The sequence below is a fragment of the Schistocerca gregaria genome, chromosome 2 (assembly GCF_023897955.1).
Source record: "Schistocerca gregaria isolate iqSchGreg1 chromosome 2, iqSchGreg1.2, whole genome shotgun sequence".
Lineage (NCBI taxonomy): Eukaryota > Metazoa > Arthropoda > Insecta > Orthoptera > Acrididae > Schistocerca > Schistocerca gregaria.
In genome coordinates this window covers 42,159,057-42,185,046 of record NC_064921.1, presented here as the reverse complement: position 1 = coordinate 42,185,046, position 25,990 = coordinate 42,159,057, and the positions used below count along the sequence as shown (strand labels likewise).

The 25,990-nt window shown below is 43.8% G+C and overlaps 1 protein-coding gene across 3 annotated transcripts in view; it reads right to left on the bottom strand.

Moving 5' to 3' along the window:
- The window catches only part of LOC126336285 (thiamine transporter 1-like), a 552,608-nt gene that overhangs the window by 472,723 nt on the left and 53,895 nt on the right, over positions 1-25,990 (bottom strand). The window lies entirely within an intron of this gene.

Here is a 25,990-nt window from a genome sequence, read left to right as displayed (position 1 = left end):
TTGATTTATAAAGAATGTATAGTTTCTAACATGGATGTCGTTGGCGATACTTGTGTGTGCCTGAGGATCCAAGAACACTTGTATGCAGCATGATGCTAACATGGTCGTTGTGATCGCGTTTTTAATAGCAGCTGGCTTATAACACGATTACGTCTCTCTTCCTAAGATACACTGGTACCACTAGCAAGAAAACAAATGGAGAATGTCCATCAATCGCGGATTTTCGCTCGGTGTTGTTTCATGTCAGGAGCATTCAGTTATTGGCAGAGTATTATACTTAGTAGGGAACATACGTTCACTGTGATCAGCAGGCTTATAAAGTATGTCTTGGGATGTAAAGATTCTGTTGTCCGTGTTCCAACATTTGCACAGAAATGACTATAATTGGTCGTACGGGAGGTATGGATTTGATGTGGCAAATTGCGGCTTCATTGCATGGATAGCAGTAAGGGGGTTGAAAGATTTTATGTACAAAATTATGTTGAGTCATAAGGAGGACACAGATATTTATATTTCAATGTGAGATTCGTCCCAGAGCCACACTGTCAGGAGGATGTATTTCCGATACTTTGCCCAGTGTCGAATTTCATCAGATTGGGCCTGCAATCGTAATGCTTATTTTTAATTATGTGTGGCTGGTTTCTCACGACAACTCTTCCGGCTTCTCAGGTGAATGGCGCGGGGTAGACAGTCATCGGAAGGCACGGATTAGCTTAGCCTGTGATGGGCAGTTAGATTCAAAGAAAGTTCTGGCCAGCCAGCTAGTTAGTTCTCGTCCATCGCAGTGTAATGCTCTCGGGATAGCTGAATAGTAAATTAATACTCAGTATGTGTTGGGATGCCTCTGCAATCTAGTGTGTCGCATGTATTCTCCGTTGAAAACTGAGCAGTTCACTCTCGATCACTGCCAAGCGTTGGCATTGGACATATTGATAACATCTAAATTCCTACCACCCCAATCATCCCTGGATGCCCTCCATGGCCAGAGTCTTGCACTCCAGCATGCATGTGTGCCTGTGACTATGGCTGTAGTCATGGTGGTAGGTATCTCCAACCTTCCTCTGAACAATGACACTGGTGGTGTTTGAGGGCGTGGCCGCCCTGTGTGTTGACATTTGGGTGGGGTGGGTGAGGGGGGGTGAGTGGGGGCGTATGGATGAGTGTTTTAAGTTATCTCAGGCATCTAGCTGCGACAATTGCTAGGATCGTGGTTTAGTGATTCTCAATACATTGCAGTGCACTCTGTCTTGTAGTGGTATTTGTTGTTGTTACTAGACCCTTTCCTCCTCCTTTTTCGACTTGGTGTAGTTGAGAGAACAAACTTAGGAATTCTAAAGTGCTCTATAAAATGCATTTATCAGACTCTCCGCCCCCAGTAGCTGAGTGGTCAGCGCGACAGACTGTCAATCCAAAGGGCCCGGGCTCGATTCCCGGATAGGTCGGAGATTTTCTCCGCTCAGGGACTGGGTGTTGTGTTGTCCTACTCATCATCATCTCATCCCCATCGACGCGCAAGTCGCCGAAGTGGCGTCAAATCGAAAGACTTGCACCAGGCGTAAGGTCTACCCGACGGGAGGCCCTCGTCACACGACATTTCATTTCATTTATCAGACTTAATGGTCGGGAATTCCATCACCATGTTGACATAATTTTATGCCAAAATGTGAAATTCCAACGAGTATTTTACACAGCACCGATTCCAACTAAGACATGAAATGCCTGATTGGTCAGCTTATTGTTCCTAGTAGTGGTACTGAGATTCCTGAGGTATCAATAACAAAGAGTTGCTGCCTCCCGTATTAAAGAGCTGCCATAACCTGACACTTTGTCTCAGTGTTGGTAAGGGGAGGGGCGAGGGGGATGAGAGGAGGGAGTTGGAGGGATTAGAAGGGTGTTGTTGCTTCTTCTAGCGTCCTCTGCTGGTTGTATTGTGAACCAGCTCAGTCATTATCTACTCAGCAGGGTAAGCACATACAACAGCTGCTTCCACTGACTTGGTATGGAAGGTGAGTGTTTGGGAGCAGATTGTCCAGGTGATGCAATGAGAAGTAGCCTCTTGAGATGGTAAAGGAAACAGCCACAACCCACGGTTGTGGGGGTGACCTGGCTTCCGGATGGTCAGAAAAAAATGAGTGCAGTATTCTGAGACACTATTGTCTGCTGTTTTTGACAGGTTGGTTGGAATTGTCCCAAGCAGTGGTGCATGACAGGATGGGGCCACCTGAGAGGGAGAGGGAGACCATGTGTTTTGATACGAATTTCTCAGGTATCAAATATGAAAGGGCTGCTACCACCTGACACTTTGTTGTGGGATTAGTGCAACTTACAGCCCGCGCGCCACACAACACTGTGTGGAGGGCTGTCTCCCAGCATGCAGGAATATGAGAGGCAGCTGTGCACGGCGCAGCCCAGAAGATGGCAGACGGCGCTTGCATCACAATCGAAAGATTTTTAGCAGTGTATTTACATGCAATGGTACTCCTTGTGCGATCGGGAAAAAGTCTTGTTCTTTCGACGTATTTTACATCCTCCAAAAACAGTAGAGAATGGTGAGCAAGAGGTTTCCAACCGCTGCAAATTGAATTTTATACACAAACAATATATCCTCTGCTAGGCAATTGAATCTTGTATCGTGAGAGTCTTCCTTTGCAGCACAGACTCGCCAATTTCTAGGAGGGGAGTGGAGGGAAGGGCTCACAGATTTACCAGAGGGAGGAAGATGTAATTAATTTATCGATTTAATCAACTAATCAATCAAACTTACAGAGCGAGAGGACAGATTATCCCCAGGGACTCATAAATCAACCTCCAGGAAGTAGTAAACCACTCAGCAGAACAGTAGGTTAAGAGGATAGGGAGTGGGTTATAAATCAATCGAGTTTGCTCCCAAATGTATGTAACCTCCATTAACAAAACGCCATTACCCCTGTTACCCAATACTGGCGTGTACAAGTGCAATACACACACCACCATCACTCACTATATCGGTATCGTGATAAGTCGGAGCCGGGACCACTGCGCGAGGTGAACCACCAGTACGGCAGCCGGCCAGAACGACGTGTGCAGTGTCCCCTGTCGTGAGTGGGCTGAAGGCTGCTTACAATGTGATTCCTCAGTGAGACGATGCCAACTATATGCCTGAATTTTTATGGAAATAAATAACTAATTCAGAATCTTCTTTCGCTGAGCCTATCAGCGACCACAGGTCGCTTCCATCCTTCTGAGGAAAACTGGCAAGGAGCGAACTGGGAGAGTGCCTCCTGACACAGAAACAGCTCTACTTACACTTTGCCAGTAGGCACCTCTTACGAAATTTGTGTCAGGAAATGGTTGTACTTCTGACACTGGCAACATCTACATCAGAAGACTGTATGACGCTTTTCGTACAGAGTGACACCAGCAGTTACAACAATTGTGGGGCGACTTATCGGAAAGCTTTGTTTCTCACACAAGTATGTTTTGGTGGTGACCATGTCCAGAATAAGGTGAATTGAGTTTAGAGTTATTTCTTGCAAAGCCTAGTGTCTGAATTTAAGGGGAATAATAGTAATTTTGTACCAGTAGATCGTAAAATTTGTAATTTGTGTAGGCACAGAGCGCTTTGTGATAGGTTTATTCCTGTAATATATTCCCCGCGCAATATGCAAACGAGAGCTTTGTTAAGTGTCACTGGGCGTTGGTGAGACGAAGTAATAATTAAAGTTTGATATTCATTATAATGTATATACACTCCTGGAAATTGAAATAAGAACACCGTGAATTCATTGTCCCAGGAAGGGGAAACTTTATTGACACATTCCTGGGGTCAGATACATCACATGATCACACTGACAGAACAACAGGCACATAGACACAGGCAACAGAGCATGCACAATGTCGGCACTAGTACAGTGTATATCCACCTTTCGCAGCAATGCAGGCTGCTATTCTCCCATGGAGACGATCGTAGAGATGCTGGATGTAGTCCTGTGGAACGGCTTGCCATGCCATTTCCACCTGGCGCCTCAGTTGGACCAGCGTTCGTGCTGGACGTGCAGACCGTGTGAGACGACGCTTCATCCAGTCCCAAACATGCTCAATGGGGGACAGATCCGGAGATCTTGCTGGCCAGGGTAGTTGACTTACACCTTCTAGAGCACGTTGGGTGGCACGGGATACATGTGGACGTGCATTGTCCTGTTGGAACAGCAAGTTCCCTTGCCGGTCTAGGAATGGTAGAACGATGGGTTCGATGACGGTTTGGATGTACCGTGCACTATTCAGTGTCCCCTCGACGATCACCAGAGGTGTACGGCCAGTGTAGGAGATCGCTCCCCACACCATGATGCCGGGTGTTGGCCCTGTGTGCCTCGGTCGTATGCAGTCCTGATTGTGACGCTCACCTGCACGGCGCCAAACACGCATACGACCATCATTGGCACCAAGGCAGAAGCGACTCTGATCGCTGAAGACGACACGTCTCCATTCGTCCCTTCATTCACGCCTGTCGCGACACCACTGGAGGCGGGCTGCACGATGTTGGGGCGTGAGCGGAAGACGGCCTAACGGTGTGCGGGACCGTAGCCCAGCTTCATGGAGACGGTTGCGAATGGTCCTCGCCGATACCCCAGGAGCAACAGTGTCCCTAATTTGCTTGGAAGTGGCGGTGCGGTCCCCTACGGCACTGTGTAGGATCCTACGGTCTTGGCGTGCATCCGTGCGTCGCTGCGGTCCGGTCCCAGGTCGACGGGCACGTGCACCTTCCGCCGACCACTGGCGACAACATCGATGTACTGTGGAGACCTCACTCCCCACGTGTTGAGCAATTCGGCGGTACGTCCACCCGGCCTCCCGCATGCCCACTATACGCCCTCGCTCAAAGTCCGTCAACTGCACATACGGTTCACGTCCACGCTGTCGCGGCATGCTACCAGTGTTAAAGACTCCGATGGAGCTCCGTATGCCACGGCGAACTGGCTGACACTGACAGCGGCGGTGCACAAATGCTGCGCAGCTAGCGCCATTCAACGGCCAACACCGCGGTTACTGGTGTGTCCGCTGTGTCGTGCTTGTGATCATTGCTTGTACAGCCCTCTCGCAGTGTCCGGAGCAAGTATGGTGGGTCTGACACACCGGTGCCAATGTGTTCTTTTTTCCATTTCCAGGAGTGTACCAGCAGAAGCCACTCGACTGCTGCTCTGACGTCAGCAGGATACTGCAGGCTTGGCTCACGCAACCAGCAGTGCACTACCAGGAATTCCGGCAATATCGTACCAACGTCAGAGCAGCAGAAAAGAAAAGCGGCTTTTCCTGGTATCATTCCCACTTCAGCAGCAAAGTGAGTGTCAGTAGGAGCACAAAGTTCCTGCCACCTCACGTTGCATTGTTGCCAAATTTATTCAGGATGGCAGATCTGAGAAGGCGGCGATAGATGTGGCAACATCGCAATGACGTCATGGCACGATGTTCAAATTTTGGTGGGAAAGTAGGTCAACTGGGCGAGCTCCACTAACCTAACCCCTCCCACCTCACTGACCTCTCGCATGCCCTAGAAAATGGTGGGAAGTTCAAATTTTGGTGGGAAAAAAGGGCACTTGGGTTACCTCCACTAACGTAAGTCATCCAGCCACCATGTCTTCCTAGGACTCAGCCTGTGTTTGGCTGCTGTATAGTATGGACGTAAATATTTATTTTGCAGGTGGCCTTTATTCAAACAATTTGAGTTGTCATAGGCAGTAGCTCCACCTAGTACGTTCACTGTGAGGTTCGCAGTCCAACTGACCTAGCACACAGTACTGAAACCAGAGAGCGCTGTCGTTCCCATGGCGGTCTGGGGCAAAAATGCCAGCAAAGGGACTCAGTCTGTCTCCAGCTGCTGGGGAGAGGAAGGAGTTAACTTTGTTCATTTTGAAACAATTTATTTAGGGATGGATTTTACATAGTTAATTTATTACACTGATAAAAACACTCACTCTGTCGTGCTTGGGGTCACACTACATAGCCTACAGACATGCAAACTGCTCGTAAATCACCGAAATAATGCAGTACAGACATGCAGATTGTCTAATAAAGCATATTTAACACTCTGTGAGCACGCTCACTAATTGTAAATTGTCGAAATAATGCATTGCACAGCCTACAGACCTGTTCACAAAATAATGCAACCATCCACTACTTGTAAAATTGTCAAAAATAATGAATATTTAACGGTCTGCCAACATGCTCACAACGCTTAAACAGCTGAAGATAATGCACTGCACAAACATTCATTGCACGTAAAAAACACTTTCGAACTATTGATATGAACTCCGACTGCGGCGTATCAACGAAGTGTTCTAATGCAGGCCAGCTGGATGCGGGCTAGCGCTGGACGCTGCACAAATGAAAGCCAGGGTGCGAGTCGCCGCTCTGGCGCTGCTGCCGCCTGCAGTCAGCAAGTGAAAGTTGCGTCTGTTTTCGGGTATGCAGTTACAATTCTTTGAGGGTTGTACTGAAATCATGTGTCTATGTAAATATCAGCCAAGTCTTTCTCTGAATGCACTATAGAAATCTGTTGCAGTGCTTCCCAGAATAACACAGGGTGAATTCTCCCAAGCGATCCACATGAGAGACATATCTAACCGCGTGTATGTGCTTACCTGCCCAGTGTGACTGGCACATCGCCGCAAAATGTTCCCGTAGCGACTCACCATCGCAGGTGCAGCTAGAAGGTTCTCAATGTAATACTCATATCACATGGCTATGTAAATAAGAGCCAAGTCTACGTCTCAGAAATAGTAAAGTGCGCAGAAATAGTAAACGGTCGGTTTTTTACGAAAATAGCTCGGAATAACACCGAATGCATTCTTCCTGATGGTGCCAACAGGGCACCCCGTCCATCAGTGTTACCCTTCCTGGAAATAGTGAAGTCCTGCTTTCAACAAACATCTCTGAAACGGCAAACGTTCTCACCGCTATGTAGAGGCTCCTATGTCCCATCACAGCTCATACCTTGTGAATGGATCGATCAATATGATTGGCTCTTACTGAATTTACCTGCCAAATTACTGATGCTGCCAGTGTGGAAGCAGTGTCCGATTTTTTTTTTCTTTCAGCGGCAAAACTATTTTGTACAAATCCCCATATTGCACGGACAGTTAAACACTGCACAATTGGTCTACAGATCGTCAAATATGGAAAGACACTTTCTCAAATACACTGCTTTGCCACTGAGGAGGGAAGCTTGAATATTACAGCGTGAAACCGATCTTCAACTCGGCAGTATATCATCGTGTACATTGTCGATGTAGTAAACATACGATTCGTATCCTGTGCCATACAAAATCACCTCTTTTGCATCATGCAAAAAGCTGTCGACTGCCAGACACTCGTACATATACTGCGAAGACAGATAGCATAAGAATATGCACCATATATCGACATCTACATGTTTACTTTGCAATTCACACTTAAGTACCTGGCAGGGAGTTCATCGAACCATTTTCATATTACTTCTCTACCATTCCACTCCCATGGCACATGAGAAAAAGGAACACCTAAATCCTTCCGTTCGAGCTCTGATTTTCTTATTTTATTATGATGATCATTTCTCCTTTAGAAAGGTGGGTGTAAGCAAAATATTTTCGCATTCGCAAGAGAAAGTTGGCGATTGAAATTTCGTAAATAGATCTCGGTGCAAAGAAAACCGCCTTTGTTTTAGTGACTGCCACCCCAACTTGCGCATCATATCAGTGACAATATAAACCCTATTTCACGATAACATGAAATGAGCCGCCCTTCTCCGCATTTTTTCTATGCTCTCCGTCAATCCTACCTGGTAAGGATCCCATACCGCGCAGCAATATTCCACCAGAGGACAGACAAGTGTAACGAAGGTTGGGTTTGTCGTATCTTCTAAGTGTTCTTCCAACAAAGTGCAGTCTTTCTTTCGCCTTCTCCACTATATTATCTATGTGGTCTTCCCAATTTAAGTTGCTCGTAATTGTAATTCCTAGCCATGTAGTCGAATTGACAGCCCTTCGATTTGTGCGATTTATTGTATACCCAAAATTTATCGGATTTCTTTTAGTACCCATGTGGATGACCTCGCACTTTTCTTTGTTTAGTGCCAATTGCCACTTTTCGCACCATACAGAAATTCTCTCTAAATCATTTTGTAATTGGAGTTGATCGTCTGATGATTTTACTAGATGGTAAATTACAGCGTCATCTGCAAACAATCTAAGGGGGCTGCTGAGATTATCACCTAGATCATTTATGTAAATCAGGAACAGCGGAGGGCCTATGACACTACCTTGTGGAATGCCAGATATCACTTCTGTTCTACTAAATGATTTACTGTCTATCATACAATCCGTGACCTCTCTGAGAGGAAATCATGAATCCAGCCACACAACTGAATACTACATTTGCACACAATGTGATTAATAGTCGCTTGTGAGGAACGGCATTAAAAGCCTTCTGCAAATCTAGCAATATCGAATCTATCTGAGATCCCTTGTCGACAGCCATCATTACTTCATGGGAATAAAGAGCCAGTTGTGTTGCACAAGAACGATATTTTCTGAATCTGTGTTGGTTATGTGTCAATAAGTCATTTTCCTCAAGGTGATTCTCACAGCACTAGATACTTCCCGCGAGGTCGGCGCTCATCCACTGCAGCCGATGGTCACAAGTAATCTGCCCCCGATGCGTGACCAGAGTGCCCTCAGTGGACCAAAGTCACTCTCTGAACTGTTGTACAAGTTCAGGTTCGGTTTCCCTCGGCACAAAGGTGTTTTTGTTTCTGGCGCTGACCTGTTTCCTTGCTTGCCTTCTACACTTATCTCCAGACTCTGGGATTACAAGAACACATGTAATTTCACATGGTTTGCCAGAATATAATACCATTTTCGCGATACTTCTCGATATCAAGCACATAGCAATATCGTTTGCTTAGCAGTATCGCTTGCGCAGTATAATTTCGAACATATATATCGGAAATTATTTTTCTAGAAGCTCGAAACTTTAACAAGGTGGAGCGTGCTGTAAACCGCTGAGTAACTAGAAACTGATCTCACCGGCGAAGATGTTTACGTGAAACCTCAAAAAATAGAGGAAACTGATATTTACACTCTCTAATACCAATGGCGGTGATATAAAAGATTCCAAATCATCCTTATAATTCACAAAGTCAGCTAATTTGTTTCTCATATCTAAAGAACCAGCAAACGTGTCTTCCACCCGTCTATCACCTGCTGGATGCGCACGCCACAATCGATGTTCTCTCAACCAAATAAAGATGGGAATGTGCAAAAGCAGTCAACTGGACAATTGATATTGGAGAGAATAATGGTCTAGCGCCTTGCAAATAGAAATATCTGCACCATTCTTATGACTTGATATACTTTTCCCTTTGGTATCACAGCATTCCACGTCAAATCCATACCGTCATTATGACTAGATATAGTCATTTCCTTTGCATATTTCAGAAAACACACATTCTTTATAAGCCTGATGCTCAAGGTGAATCTATCACATCCCCTACTACTAAGTATAATACTCCACCATATCTGATTACTGGCGATATGAAATAATTCTGACCACAAATCAGCGATGGGTGGACATGTGTCGTAACTTTTTCTTGTGAGTGGTAGCACTGTGTCTTAGAAAGAGAGGTGTAAACATCTTAAAAATTACCAGATGTTAAAAAAAACACGATCGCAACAACAACTGTATGTTACTGTCACAAGCAGTCTTGTTTCTACAGGTGCACACAAGCATCCATATTAAAAGCTATACCGGCTTTATAAATCGAGATAAGGAATTATCTCCAAGTGAGTGACTTTTCGAAGCAAATACCGCGCGACACGGGATATAGACAGTGATCGCCGGAGTTTATATTATCAGACCAGCACTGCAGTTACACGTGGCGAATGGTGGAACCTCACAATAAAATTACCAAATTTAGAAAGTGATTTAGCTAAGGAACATAGTATGAAACCGATATTTGACTCCCTCATGCCTCCGGTAGATATTTCTCCAGTGTTTGTAACGCATTCTGTCTAGATACCACGTCAGAGGTTCGATGATATATCCACTGAGTTGCAGGTAATGGTTGACTGAGAAGGATCACAAACAGTAGATGGCGCGCCAAATGAGGCTATAAGAAATGAACACTAGCTGTTCAGATCTCTAGTGCTACGCTTTCCAGTAAAAACTGTGTCTATGATTTGGAATCCAGTCTTTCCACTCAACCACATACCTGCATTGTATCGTATTGAGAAGTCTTTTAATGATTACAGCCAATAGTGAATCATATTTCTCGCACTCTCGTATCTGGAAACGAGTCACCTTTTTCGAACCTGTCATCCACAGTAAAATTATAACGTGGCTTTTTAGGCAGTCCCTATGCCTCTTGAAACTGCTGCCATTTCTGCAGCTTTGTGCATGTGATCCTTCCAATTTAAGTCGGAACTGAGCAGAAGTTGGAGTAACCCGTGTAGAAATAGAGTGACCTGGGTTAGAGTGACAGGACCATGTTTTGACCATTCTGTGGGAATGGGAACATGCTGTTGTAGCTCCTCTAACAATGTATGATGTGGAAGATCGGCGCCAAACACAGCCTGCTCCTGCAACACAAGGTAGTGTAATAGACAGTATGGGAACTGGGAGAAGGACGAAACTTTTGCTAGTGCATTGTGGTGCGTCCCCAAACTACATACAGGTACTGCAGTCTGAAGCACATCCACGTTCCTCAGTGCCTATTCATGTCTGTCATCCCAACATGCTATCATCGTTGTTCTGTACCATCGAGCAGACAAAATTAGGAACTATTAAAGTTCCAATAACTTCATCCGATAGAGAACTCGATAAGATTTTTACCAAGTTTCTCTCCTCCCATTTATCGAAACAAATACCATCTGCGTGCCGGCATCAAGCACATGTGATGATCATATTAAATATACAGGTATTGATCCATTGCAGAGACCAGTGTAAAGTTGCATTGGCTGTACTGTAGGAGGATGACCGTATCCCACAAACTATACTGTAAGTCACAAGAGACACTACCTGCGACCCTGTGTCATCGTTTGAAACATTTTTTTTTCTGCTGTAACACGCTTTGTACACTGCCATATATTTTGGTTTTTTTTTTTCGCCACGACTGGTCTCAATCAGGTTCTAAACTGACATTAACACATTATGTTCCATTGTTTCTCACAGAAAACTAAACATCGCACAGTGTAAATCATGTTTTTACTGCTGCTACACTGGATGATTTAACATAAAAGACAGCTACGACATAAGGAAACTGGAAGAGTTTGGTGTCGTTGTGGTGCGTTTCCAAACTGCTATCCGCATGTGATTGACGACCTCTGCATTTAAACTCATCTGGCACAGTGACGGAATAGCTGATGGCTCTGCAATCCGTATCGACTGATTCCCCATATTGCAGTCATGTACACGATCACTGTGTCGGTGCTAGCCATATCCAGAAGGTGTTGCCCCTGCACCACAAGTCTTTCCCCGTCTCAAACAAGCGATGTCAGTCAGTCATGTGGTAACCAACAGTGTACCAGTGGTGGACAGATTGGATGGAAAAGACACCGTCCATGTACTGTAATAATAAGAAGCATCGCAGGTGATGCTGTGAACAATTTTAGAAATTTTACAGTAATTTCAGCACCGACCAATGATGCAGCAGCATACAAAGATATACAGAAAACAAAGAAAATGCACTGCAAATGTGGAATATGTGGTTGGAGGAGATTGGATGCAATCATGTACAGTGCTTTACTAAGCGTTCTGGTCAGAAGAAAATAATAAATTTGTGCTAGGTGTTGGTAGCTGAACTACAGTTACAATCAATTTTCGAACACGGAACGAGAGGTTATGTCATGTTCTCATGGGTAGAAGTGACATAAAAAATTCGATTGAATTGTGAAAGATGACGGTAAATACGTAAAAATTGAGGGGAAAATACATTGAAATGCGGGGAATTTGAGGAAGTGTCTTCTGCTTCCATTCTACTGTATGTCTATTGAAGTAACACTGATACATGCGACTTGACTACCGTATTTGGCACTTTTCAGGAAAACAGTGAACTATCTGCCTCTAAACTTATATGTTCATGCGTTAAAGAATAGCAGAGAGTGGACGGGGTGACCAGTTTAGATGGACCTGTAACGAGGTACTGATAGTGCATTCTAGAGAGGGAGGGAGCTGGTGCTGCACGTCAGACCGTTTCTCTGCTTCCTGTTAGGATGCGTAGCGTGCATTCAACTCATATACAACCAAGTGTTCTGTTTGTGACTAAGGGCACTCTCACCTTGCGATCTATAACAGCGAACCTCTAAACGAATCAAGATTTATGCATCGCATACTCCATTCCCGTGTCGCATCTTGGGTATAAAATCGAGACTTCAGGTTCATAACGAAGACGATTCTAAGTTAGCGATTGGTGTTTGTGAGACACTGCAATCCCCCTGCATACATCTGCTTGACAGATGTGTTGTTTACAGAGTTAGTCGCGGCATGATGTATAATTTCATGTGTCGGATGCCGATGCTTTGCATTTATCTGTTTTCTTGTATGAGGTATTCTATGTTACTAACGATCATTTTATACAGGACTGATGCAGGCATAGTATAATTTCTGAACTGTGATCTGATGTGAGCGTTGGAAGCTATACATCTCTAGAAAACTATATTGCGCCTATATCACGCAGAGCCGATGTTTTAAGGAAGAAGTTTTTTCATTTTACAGTTTTCCACCATAGTTTATCGTAGAGAAACCTACAAGAAGGATGTATGTCATGCCTTGGAAATATATTTCTTACATTGGAATATTAACAGCTCTGCGTTCCACATAACTGATAGGTTAGAAGTTGAAGCGATCTAACTTTATAGCCTGCTTTAACTGCAGAACCTACTAGCCTTAGGAGTGCGTGTGTTTATGTTCTCTTTTACCAGTACCCTCCTGGTACTGATCCCAGAAACTAGAGCAATATCTTAAAATTGATAGCTTAGTTGATTTACGTAAATTGCTTGGAACTCCATCCATCTGGGGCTCCACCATGCTCAAAAACCACCAGTTTCTTGTTCTTATTAACCGTCTGCTATTACAACACTTTCAAATCTGTTACTATACACCAATAAGGGGTGCTAACCTCCCCGACATGGGTGCATCTGGAAAAATCTTGTGCACTTGGATGGGCGAGTACTCGACAAGCTCCATTCATTCACATGAATGTAGCGGTCCACTTCTCGACAGCTGCAGATTAAATCGGTAAGGCGCTGCAGGATGGGTTGGTCAAAGACAATTAGAGGGGGGTCTTCCAGTCTCTGATTTTATCCTAAGACTGCGAGAATGCTCTGTGAATCCCATCCACATAGAGACGGTTCGTAAATTATGCACTATGCTTAAGGTGTTAGAAATATGTAGAGGACAATCTGGTGTACGTTGATGATGTATATGTTCGAGAATTAATAATGGATGGATGTACAGCACAGTTGTCTATCTACATTTGTAACGATACTCGCGAAATGGAGAAGGGGTGGTTTAGCGATGACACTGAAATTCGGAAACATGCTGTCACATCATTGGTCGGTGCTGAAATTACTGTAAAATTTCTAAAATTGTTCACAGCATCACCTACGATGCTTCTTATTATTACAGTACATGGACAGTGTCTTTTCCATCCAATCTGTCCACCACTGGTACACTGTTGGTTACCACATGACTAACTGACATCGCTTGTTTGCGACGCGGAAAGACTTGTGGTGCAGGGGCAACACCTTCTGGATATGGCTAGCACCGACACAGTGATCGTGTACATGACTGCAATATGGGGAATCAGTCGGTACGGATTGCAGAGCCATCAGCTATTCCGTCACTGTGCCAGATGAGTTTAAATGCAGAGGTCGTCAATCACATGCGGATAGCAGTTTGGAAACGCACCACAACGACACCAAACTCTTCCAGTTTCCTTATGTCGTAGCTGTCTTTTATGTTAAATCATCCAGTGTAGCAGCAGTAAAAACATGATTTACACTGTGCGATGTTTAGTTTTCTGTGAGAAACAATGGAACATAATGTGTTAATGTCAGTTTAGAACCTGATTGAGACCAGTCGTGGCGGAAAAAAACCAAAATATATGGCAGTGTACAAAGCGTGTTACAGCAGAAAAAAAATGTTTCAAACGATGACACAGGGTCGCAGGTAGTGTCTCTTGTGACTTACAGTATAGTTTGTGGGATACGGTCATCCTCCTACAGTACAGCCAATGCAACTTTACACTGGTCTCTGCAATGGATCAATACCTGTATATTTAATATGATCATCACATGTGCTTGATGCCGGCACGCAGATGGTATTTGTTTCGATAAATGGGAGGAGAGAAACTTGGTAAAAATCTTATCGAGTTCTCTATCGGATGAAGTTATTGGAACTTTAATAGTTCCTAATTTTGTCTGCTCGATGGTACAGAACAACGATGATAGCATGTTGGGATGACAGACATGAATAGGCACTGAGGAACGTGGATGTGCTTCAAACTGCAGTACCTGTATGTAGTTTGGGGACGCACCACAATGCACTAGCAAAAGTTTCGTCCTTCTCCCAGTTCCCATACTGTCTATTACACTACCTTGTGTTGCAGGAGCAGGCTGTGTTTGGCGCTGATCTTCCACGTCATACATTGTTAGAGGAGCTACAACAGCATGTTCCCATTCCCACAGAATGGTCAAAACATGGTCCTGTCACTCTAACCCAGGTCACTCTATTTCTACACGGGTTACTCCAACTTCTGCTCAGTTCCGACTTAAATTGGAAGGATCACATGCACAAAGCTGCAGAAATGGCAGCAGTTGCAAGAGGCATAGGGACTGCCTAAAAATCCACGTTGGAATTTTACTGTGGAAGACAGGTTCGAAAAAGGTGACTCGTTTCCAGATACGAGAGTGCGAGAAATATGATTCACTAGTGGCTTTAATCATTATGGGCATGTCAGGATGTGGCTGAGGTGGTAGGTGGGTCTAGAAAAGAAAAATGTTAATTTTTCAACTCCGGTCGGCAAACTGCCTCCCGTTTATTGAGAAAACCTTTACTGATGACCTAGAGGGGGTACATTATGTGAGTTTAGCGGCCCTAACGGGCAAACAGATTGAGCCGGGGCTCGAAAAGTGCACGGAGGCAACCGGCCAATGCGTCTGATCTCGTCGTGGGCCTGTTAGTGAAAGAGAGTGATCTGCACGCCTCGCTCGCGCAGCTCGGCGCGGTTTGCGCTCATACGTGATCTCCTGGACCTTTCTGATTGGCTGCTGTAAGAGCTCTGCCTAGGCAAGCGACGCTTCCCTAAGCGTCAACCCGTCAGCAGAAAGGCTGTTTGTTCTTCGAGCACGTGAACAAGCCGTGGGATAGCGGGACATACTGCAAAAATCTGATGTGTCGCCAACCCAGGGCTCGTGCACGGCTTTGTAAAGATTCATTGCCATCCATAGGTCACGCAGTTAGCAAAAAAATCCCTTTTCTTTTATTGAAAATAAAGGACTCTCGTACTCAATCTGTCAGCACCTGTACAATTAAAATACTTCTCAATACGATACAATGCAGGTATGTGTTTGAGTGGAAAGACTGGATTCCAAATCATAGACACAGTTTCTACTGGAAAGCGTAGCACTAGAGATCTGAATAGCTAGTGTACATTTCTTATAACCTCAATTGGCACGCCATCTACTGTTTGCGATCCTTCTCAGTCAACCATTGCCTACAACTCAGTGGATATATCATCGAACCTCTGACGTGGCATCGAGACAGAATGCGTTACAAATACTGGAGAAATATCTAGCAGCGGCATGAGGGAGTCAAATATCGGTTTCATACCACGTTCCTTAGCTGAATCACTTTCTAAATTCGGTAATTTTATTGTGAGGTTCCACCGTTCGCCGCGTGTAACCGCACTGTTGGTCTAATAATATATACTCTGGCGATCACTGTCTATATTCATTGTCGCGGCATTTGTCTGCAAAAACCACTCACTTGGAGATAATTAAAAACCTCGATTTATAAAGCCGGTATAGCTTTTATATGGATACTTGTGTGCACCTGTGGAACTAAGACCGCTTGTGATTGTAACATACAGTTGTTGTTGCGATCGTGTTTTTTTAACATCTGACAGTTTTTAAGATGTTTACCCCTCTCTTTCTAAGACACAGTGCTACCACTCACAAGAAAAAACTACGACACATGTCCACCCATCGCAGATTTGCGGTCAGAATTAAATGGTTCAAATGGCTCTGAGAACTATGCGACTTAACTTCTGAGGTTATCAGTCGCCTAGAACTTAGAACTAATTAAATCTGACTAACCTAAGGACATCACATACATCCATGCGCGAGGCAGGATTCGAATCTGCGCTCGTAGCGGTCGCTCGGTTCCAGACTGTAGCGCCTAGAACCGCACTCCACTCCAGTCGGCGCTCAGAATTATTTCATATCGCCAGCAATCGGTTTTTGGCGGAATATTATACTTAGTAGTAAGGGATGTGGTAGATTCACCTTGAGCATCAGGCTTATAAAGAATGTGTGTGTGTTCTGAAATGTGCAAAGGAAATGACTATTCCAGTCATAATGAAGGTATGGTTTTGACGTGGAATGCTGTGGTACCAAAGGAAAAAGTATGTCATGTCATAAGAATGGTACAGATATTTCTATTTCCAATGCCAACTCTCTAAAGTACTGGAGGGGACTAGGAAATGCCGTTAAGGTTCTAGACCTGATGAATGTAAGCTCCTGATCTACACCTCCACGCGGTAGAAAGTAGGCAACATCACTTCATGTGATGGCTAATGTAGACAGGGACCTAGGGATGACCGATATAAGTCATCACCCTAACATTTGCTGGTCTGGGCACCCTCTTGCCCTGCAAATGAGAAATCATTTCGAAAGGCAGAAGAACCAGCTGATGGTCAAAGACATAGGATGTGGAAGGCAATGGGAAGCCACCACATTAAAGAACTACGGTTATCCCATGCTTCAGCAGTAAACCATGTCAGTATTTTCTGTAAAATTTTCCGGAGATAAAATAGTCCCCCAATCGTATCTCCAGGTGGGGACTGCAAAAGATACAGACAATGTGAAGGAAATGAATCCCAATTTTAACATAGTTACTTGGAATGTGAGAACAGTGCTTCAGTGTAGCAAGCTAGAAAATGTAAAACTTGCAATGGAACGACTGGAAGTCGATATCCTAGGCATATCGGAGATGACATGGCCCCAACCAGGTGATTTCTGGTCTGGAGAATACAGAGTTGTTCACACTGGAACTGACCAAGATAGACCAGGAATGGGAGGAGTTGGAATAATTTTGAGGAAAAGCTATGGCTCACATGTCAAGGGATATGTGCAATATAGCTCTCGAATAATACAAGTCAAACTTGAAACTAAACCAAAGGACACTGTGATAATACAAATATACATGCCAACATCCAAAGAAGAAGATGCAGTCATTGACGAAATATACGAAGAAATAAGTAATGCGATAAGAAATGTTAAGAGGGATGAAAATCTGATTGCCATGGGGGACTGGAACGCAATTGTGGGTAAAGAACCGGAGGAAGGAACTGTTGGCAAATATGGATTGGAAGAAGAAATGGATGAGGAAATCCACTTATCGAGTTCTGCTCGAGGAACCAATTAGTTGTTGTGAACACATTTTACCAACATCACAAACGAAGAAGATACACATGGAAGGCCCCTGGAGACCTGAGGAGACATCAGATTGATTACATTCTAGTGAAAGCGCGTTTTAGGAACCAGATAAAAGATTGCAGGAGCTATCCATCTGCATATACAGGCAGTCAGGCAGTGATCATAACCTCGTCCTGATGAAAAGTGAACTGAGATTCAAATGTTTGAAAAAGAAGCCAGTAAAACTTAAATGGGAACTAGAAAAACTGAAAACTGAGGGACTGGCAAAGCGCTATGCTCATGAAACAGACAACCTAGTTAAGAATTGTTAACATGGTGGAGTAAATGAAGACTCTGAACAAATTAAATCTGTTATATACAAAGCAGCAGAAAAGATAGTTGGAAGAACTCAACCCAAAAACAAGAGGAATGGATTACAGCAGATATTATTGAGCTTATAGAAAACAGGAGATTATACTCAACTGATGAACAAGGAAAAGCTGAATACAGAAGACTAAGGAATTTAGTTAATAGAGAAGCTAGGAAAGCATAAGAAAATTTTCTTGAAAAATGTGCAGAGAAGTGGAAGAACTGATTTAGCCTACAGAACAGCAAATCAGTTTTTCAACAAACGTAAAACAACCCTCTCAGGCCCAATAGAAAATAAAGAGGGGAAAATGCTATTTGGTGAAGACATGATGAAGAGATGGAAAGAATACATAGAGGAGTTGGATGCCGGAACACCTCTTACGGAGGAAGTAATAGGAGGAGAAGTAGACGAAGATGACAAGGGAGATGACATTCTGCAAGAAGAATTTGACAGAGCTCTGAAAGAACTACGGGACAACAAAGCAACGGGTATTGACGACATCCCTGCAGAACCAATAAAGAATGCTGGTGACAGCATGAAAATGGTGCTGCTTAAAGTTGTTAGGTCCATCTATAACACAGGAGAGATACCGACAGATTTTCAGAAAGGTATCATTGTTCCTATACCAAAGAAGGCAGCAGCTACAAAATGTGAACAGTACCGAACTCTAAGCCTAATATCAAATGCATCAAAAATTCTCATAAAAATAGTTCTGAAGAGAATTGAATAGAAGGTGGAGGATATGCTGAGTGAAGATCAGTTTGGTTTCAGAAGGGGTTTGGGATCAAGAGAGACGATTCTGGCACTGAGACTCGCTGTCTAAAAGCAATTACAGAAAAATAAACCAACATATATTGCCTTTGTAGACATGGAAAAGGCATTTGATAACGTTAGCTGGCAAGAGATCTTCAGAGTGCTGAGGAAAAGTTGAATAAAGTACAAAGACTCAGTGACACTCAGTTTCTATAAGACTGAGGTGGCAGTGATTGGCAGCTGTCACCATGAACAAGAAGCAAATATTAGAAAAGGGGTAAGGCAAGGATGTGCTCTCTCTCCTCTTATATTCAGTGCTTACATCCAGGAAGCTATAGACCAAGTTCGAGAAACTACTGAGGTGGGGATGGAAAAAATTCTATGAAATCAGTATGGAATGAGAATAAACAAGAAAAAGACTAAAGTAATGGTATGCAGTACAGAAGCAGAATATGAACCTCTGAGGAAGAGAGGAGCTGGAAGTGATAGAGGAATTTACTTACCTGGGAAACAAAATCACAAGAGATGGTAGAAGCCAGAAAGAAATTGCGACCAGAATACAAAAGGCCAAAATTGCATTTAATCGGAGAAGGAACTTACTCACCAGCAACAACATCAGTCTGAAAATAAGGAAACGTGTCATGAAAGGTTTCATTTGGAGTGTGGCCCTATACGGATGTGAAACTTGGACAATTGGAAGAGAAGAGAGAAGACGGCTAGAGGCCCTGGATATGTGGTGCTATAGAAGGATTATGAAGATCAGCTGGAGAGACAAAGTAACAAATGAAGAGGGTTGCTTAGAAGAGAACAGGAAACCGGAACTCTTGGGAAGCACATCCAAACAAGAAGAGACAAACCTGTAGGGCACATATTACAACACAACAACATCATTGGAACAATAGCAGAAGGAGCTATTGAGGGAAGGAATCGGAGAAGGCGACCAAGGATATTGTACACGCAACAGATGATGAGTGACGCTGGGTGTAACACATACGTGGAAATGAAGAGGAAGGCAGACAGAAGAGAGGAACGGCGCTCTGCTGCAAACCGACCTCAGGGTTGAACACTAAAAGAAAGAAGAAATGCCACATGCGTCAATAGGGTGTATTTCAAACACTTCGCTCATTGTCGAATGTCATCCAATTTAGACCTCGATCATAATATTCAATTGTAAGTGCAGTGTTAGCCAGTTTCCTAGGACGATTCTGTCTGCGAGTGCGCGGCGCACGGCGGCGGTGGCCTGTAGCGGGATGATTCATGTTTCTGGCTAACAGAAGGAGGCTTACAACACTACTGCGGATTAAACCTGCACAGTATAGTGTTACCCTCTGGGAGGAATTTTGAATTTGACCGTGTGTTACCAAACAGAAAGAGGGTATCGAACATGTGATTCGTAAGGGCAACTGGCAGACAACAGAATCACTAAAATTTGGTAAGAAATTACAGAAACAGATTTTACATAAATGAAATAATAAATGGTCGCCAGCCTAGCTAGGCATAATAATGTGAAACATTATTTTCTATGGATTTGTATATACTCTTGTAAAAGTGACTTTCATAGATTCTTTCTTATAAAAATGCAGTGAACACCTAAAATAACCAGACGTAACAACACAGTGGGTAGCAGTAATACTCAATTTCATAGACTCGCATTCCCAGAAACAAAATATAGACTTTATCCCTGCTGACTACAATCAGTATTTCAGTCTTTAAAATAATTCAGCAAAAAATATCTATACATATATATTCTCAAAGACTAACTCGAAACTAAATAGCATCTGACCAGAGTTAAATTTAGGTTAACACACTTACAGATATCACAAATGCAATAAAATTCACAATATTCACATTTCATATGCATTCCACTTTGTCAGTGTTTTAGGTTCATTAACAGAAACCTGCTTTCAGTATGACTTTTTGTGTTATTAAATATCATAGTGGAAGTCTACAAATTGACCACTCCTTTATCCACAAATAAGCACACTTTACAGAAAATTCTTGCATCAGAATGAATGCTGAACTACAACCCCACGTAAGATCATTTAGCCCTCAAAGCTTGAAAACAATATACACTAGTAATATTTTTATATAGGTTGGTAAGAAAGTTCAAAGTGAAGCGAATATTCAAAAGGTTTCAAATTTTTCTCTCTTTCATCACTTGTGAAACAAGTGATTTTAATCAATCGCATTAAAATTCATTAATACTAACCATTCGGCACTTTCCTATTTAAGTATTTCATAGCAAATTAAAAACTTTTCATCAGATAAATATTATGTGCCCCTTATATTACTCGTGAAGTAAGTAGCTTTCACTGACGATCTTAATGTTCCTACACATTAAGCAATGAGACTGATAAATTAGAAGCTATTCAAAGTAAACTGGAGCTTCTCATAAATTCAACGTAAAATAAAATAAATTAATTTCAGTCTTTCACAAACAGGATACTAAGACTTACGTATTATGAGGAAAGGACCCTGCTTGGTTGATTGAAAAGAAAAATGTCGTGGTTCATATACCAATTTTTGCAACACTTGGATTATTATTGCAAAATTAAACTCACACACTGGTTCATACTGACAAACAGTTCTAACTTCGTGAAGTTGATGGAGCAGCGGTGCAATAGCGGTGGCGAGCACGTGGCCGTTACATGGTCTCTCGTCTGGCTGATAATTGGTCTATTTCATTTTCTCTTCTACATCTACATCTACATCTACATCTACATGACTACTCTGCAATTCACATTTAAGTGCTTGGCATAGGGTTCATCGTACCACAATCATATTGTCTCTCTACCATTCCTCTCCCGAACAGCGCAGGGGAAAAACGAACACCTAAACCTTTCTGTTCGAGCTCTGATTTCTCTTATTTTATTTTGATGATCATTCCTACCTATGTAGGGTGGGCTCAACGAAATATTTTCGCATTCGGAAGAGAAAGTTGGTGACTGAAATTTCGTAAATAGATCTCGCCGCGACGAAAAACGTCTTTGCTTTAATGACTTCCATCCCAACTCGCGTATCATATCTGCCACACTCTCTCCCCTATTACGTGATACTGCAAAACGAGCTGCCCTTTTTTGCACCCTTTCGGTGTCCTCCGTCAATCCCACCTGGTAAGGATCCCACACCGCACAGCAATATTCTAACAGAGGACGAACGAGTGCAATGTAAGCTGTCTCTTTAATGGACTTGTTGCATCTTCTAAGTGTCCTGCCATTGAAACGCAACCTTTGGCTCGCCTTCCCCACAATATTATCTATGCGGTCTTTCCAACTGAAGTTGTTCGTGATTTTAACAGCCAGGTACTCAGTTGAATTGACAGCCTTGCGAATTGTACTATTTATCGAGTAATCGAATTCCAACGGATTTCTTTTGGAACTCATGTGGATCACCTCACACGTTTCGTTATTTAGCGTCAACTTCCACGTGCCAAACCATACAGTAATCTTTTCTAAATCGCTTTGCAACTGATACTGGTCTTCGGATGATCTTACTACACGGTAAATTACAGCATCATCTGCGAACAATCTAAGAGAACTGCTCAGATTGTCACCCAGATCATTTATATAGATCAGGAACAGCAGAGGTCTCATGACGCTTCCCTAGGGAACACCTGATATCACTTCAGTTTTACTCGATGACTTGCCGTCTATTACTACGAACTGCGACCTTCCTGACAGGAAATCACGAATCCAGTCGCACAACTGAGACGATACCCTATAGGCTCGCAGCTTGATTAGAAGTCACTTGTGAGGAACGGTGTCAAAAGCTTTCCGGAAATCTAGAAATACGGAATCAACTTGAGATCCACTGTCGATAGCGGCTATTACTTCGTGCGAATAAAGGGCTCTGCACAAGAACGATGTTTTCTGAAACCATGCAGATTACGTATCAATAGATCGTTCCGTTCGAGATGATTCATAATGTTTGAATACAGTGTATGCTCCAAAACGCTACTGCAAACCGACGCTAATGATATAGGTCTGTAGTTCGATGGATTACTCCTACTACCCTTCTTAAACACTGGTGCGACATGCGCAATTTTCCAATCTGTAGGTACAGATCTATCGGTGAGCGAGCGGTTGTATATGATTGCTAAGTAGGGAGCTATTGTATAAGCGTAATCTGAAAGGAACCTAATCGGTATACAATCTGGACTTGAAGACTTGCCCGTATCAAGCGATTTGAGTTGCTTCGCAACCCGTAAGATATCTACTTCTAAGAAATGCTAGCAGCTTTTCGTGTTTCATATTCTGGAATATTCCATTCGTCTTCCCTGGTGAAGGAATTTCGGAAAACTGCGTTCAATAACTCCACTTTAGCGGCACAGCCGTCTGTAACAGTACCATGGGCACTGCGCATCGAAGGTATTGACTGCGTCTTGCCACTTGTGTACTTTACATACGACCACAATTTCTTTGGATTTCCTACCAAATTTTGAGACAATGTTTCGTTGTGTAACCTATTAAATGCACTCGCATTGAAGTCCGTGCCAAATTTAGCGCGTCTGTAAATTTTAGCCAATCTTTGGGATTTCGCGTTCTTCTGAACTTTGCATGATTTTTCCGTTGCCTCTGCAACAGCTTTCGGACTTGTTTTGTGTACCATGGGGGATCAGTTCCATCTCTTACCATTTTATGAGGTATGAATTTCTCAATTGCTGTTGCTACTACATCTTTGAATTTGAGCCACATCTCGTCTACATTTGCATAGTCAGTTCGGAAGGAATGGAGGTGGTCTCTTAGGAAAGCTTCTAGTGACACTTTATCCGCTTTTTTAAATAAAATTATTTTGCGTTTGAATCTTCCTGGCATATTAAAACTGTGTGCCGGACCGAGACTCGGGACCTTTGCCTTTCGCGGGCAAGCGCTCTACCAACTATTTTTTTTTTTTTTAATATTATAACCTGCGACAATAGCAGTCCCGCATTACCAGACTGAAGCGCCTTAATTTTTTTTTAATTTAATGAACTTAATTTGGTTTTACTTCATACCACAACACAAATCGTGTTCTGAGTAAAGAAAACAATATTTCAGCACGTTCCTACACTGAGGTAATGTATATGGGGAAACGAAAAAAAAAGTGATGCATACGTGATGCAGAAGGGTGTGTCGCTACTCTCCTTACGCTTCATCCTCCAGGTACGTCTTCACGTATATCATGTTATTCCACCGAGAATCGAACTTAGTCTTGTCAGCTCACTCAATGGGTGTCTTGTCTTACCTGTTGATGATCCAGCTGCGTGGAGGGTCGCGTAGGGCACTCCCTAAGTCATTATAAAAATACTGTCAGTATTTTGGGTTCCGTACGAACTTGCAGAGACGTTCTTGTAGGTAGTTCCAAAAGTCTAATACATCTTTAGGTCCACCGTGAAATAAGTAGTGTACCGCACGAAATAAGTAGTGTACCGCATGTGACAGCGTTGGTCTTGGCGCGCGGGAAATACTGTTGATCCGGAAATAGTAGAAACCCGGGTGTAATGTGTTCAGGAGTCACTCGTAGAAAATACGAAAAAATTTGTCGCACCAAGCGCCATACGTCTTCTGCCGCGCCACATGTGAGACAGTGTTCGTCCGTGTCTGATATCCCGCACTCTACGCAGAGAGGTGATTCCACCATGTTTATCTTGTGGAGGCGTGATCGGGTGATCTGTTTACTATTGACTGTGATGTACCATGTGGATCGGACGGCTGTGTCCAGTGTAACCGCGTGAATCGTCTTTCACACCACCTTCCAATTAACCTGAGGGCTTTTGGTCTTCACGATGTTTGGTGGGCACCTCTGCTGTAGGACATGATATATATCCCGCGCCGACTCCTGTTTCGTCGGTGGTACTGCGATACGGACATAGCTGTGTTCAATGTAAGAGTTGCCGAAGTAGTAGAAGGGTGGGGGTATGTATTGCGTCGTCAGTGGGGGCATAAGGGAGGGTGGAGCTAAGACCTCCAACAGCCAACCTGTCAAACTTTCCGGGTGGTGGCGCCACAGCTTGATGTGTGAGCTGACATACAGGGCCACAGCTCTGTCGTGGACATGGACTAGCCCAAGACCTCCGCTGTATGGGGGAAGGGCCAGTGACTCATAACTGACTTTGAAGAGCAAGCCTGTACTGACGTAGGCTCCGAATGCCGCTAATAGACGTCGAGCCATCAGTAACGGTATTGGAAGAACACGCGGTATGTGTGGGAGGCGCGATACTAGGTAAACATTGACAAAGTGTGTCCTTTGGAGAATGTCGAGGGTCCGCAGACGAAGGTTGAAGATCTGGAGCCGAATTTGTTGTAATAAGCAGCGGTAGTTAAGGGCTGCAGTGCGCCGTATGTCGTCGTGAAACTCTATTCCGAGACATTTGATAGTGCCACCAAGCTGTAGGGGTTCGACACACGCTGGGATCAGCCCGTCTCCTATGGCCATGGCGACCGATTTGGCGACGTTGAGACAGCTGCCGGAAGACACACCGTACGTGGTAATCCATTCTAGTATTCTGATGACATCGTCGCGATTGCGGAACAAGAGAACCAGGTCGTCTGCATATGCTGTACAGCGAAATGTGACGTCACGTAGGGTAAGACCGGTGAGGCGTTGACGGAGGCCACAGACGAGCGGTTCCAGTGACAGAGCATTTAGTAACGTCGACAAGGAGCAGCCTTGACGCGCGGAGCGGAAAATCGGGAGGGACTGCGAGAGACGCCCGTTAACGAGCACTTTGGAAGACGCCCCTCGGAGGAGGCGCATCACGACGTCTATGAATTGCTGTGGGTACTGCATTTGCTGGAGAACGGACGTTAGGTACGCGTGATCCACTCGATCAAAAGCTTGGCAAAAATCTAGTGATGCCAGTGCACCGGGATGCGGCGTACCCTGGCTAGGGCTATTAAATCACGGTATCGACACAGTGCTGTGTGGATGTTGTTGATACCCCCTAGGGAAGTCTGATTTGGTGAGATGACGTAAGATAGGGTCGGTCGTAGATGGTTTGCTAATAGTCTGGTGAATATCTTCGTGTCGCAGTTGACGAGTGTTAGCGGGCGGTAATCTTGTATTCGCGCCCCACCTTTAGGTTTGTGAACCGGTATAATTAGTCCTTCTACGAAGATCGCAAGGAGCGGCACCGTGGGGGACATAAGCTCCCGACAGATGTCTGTCAACTTGGGAGCCAGTAAATACTGGAAAGTTTTATAAAACTCCACAGGGAGCCCATCGGGGCCAGGAGACTTATTCG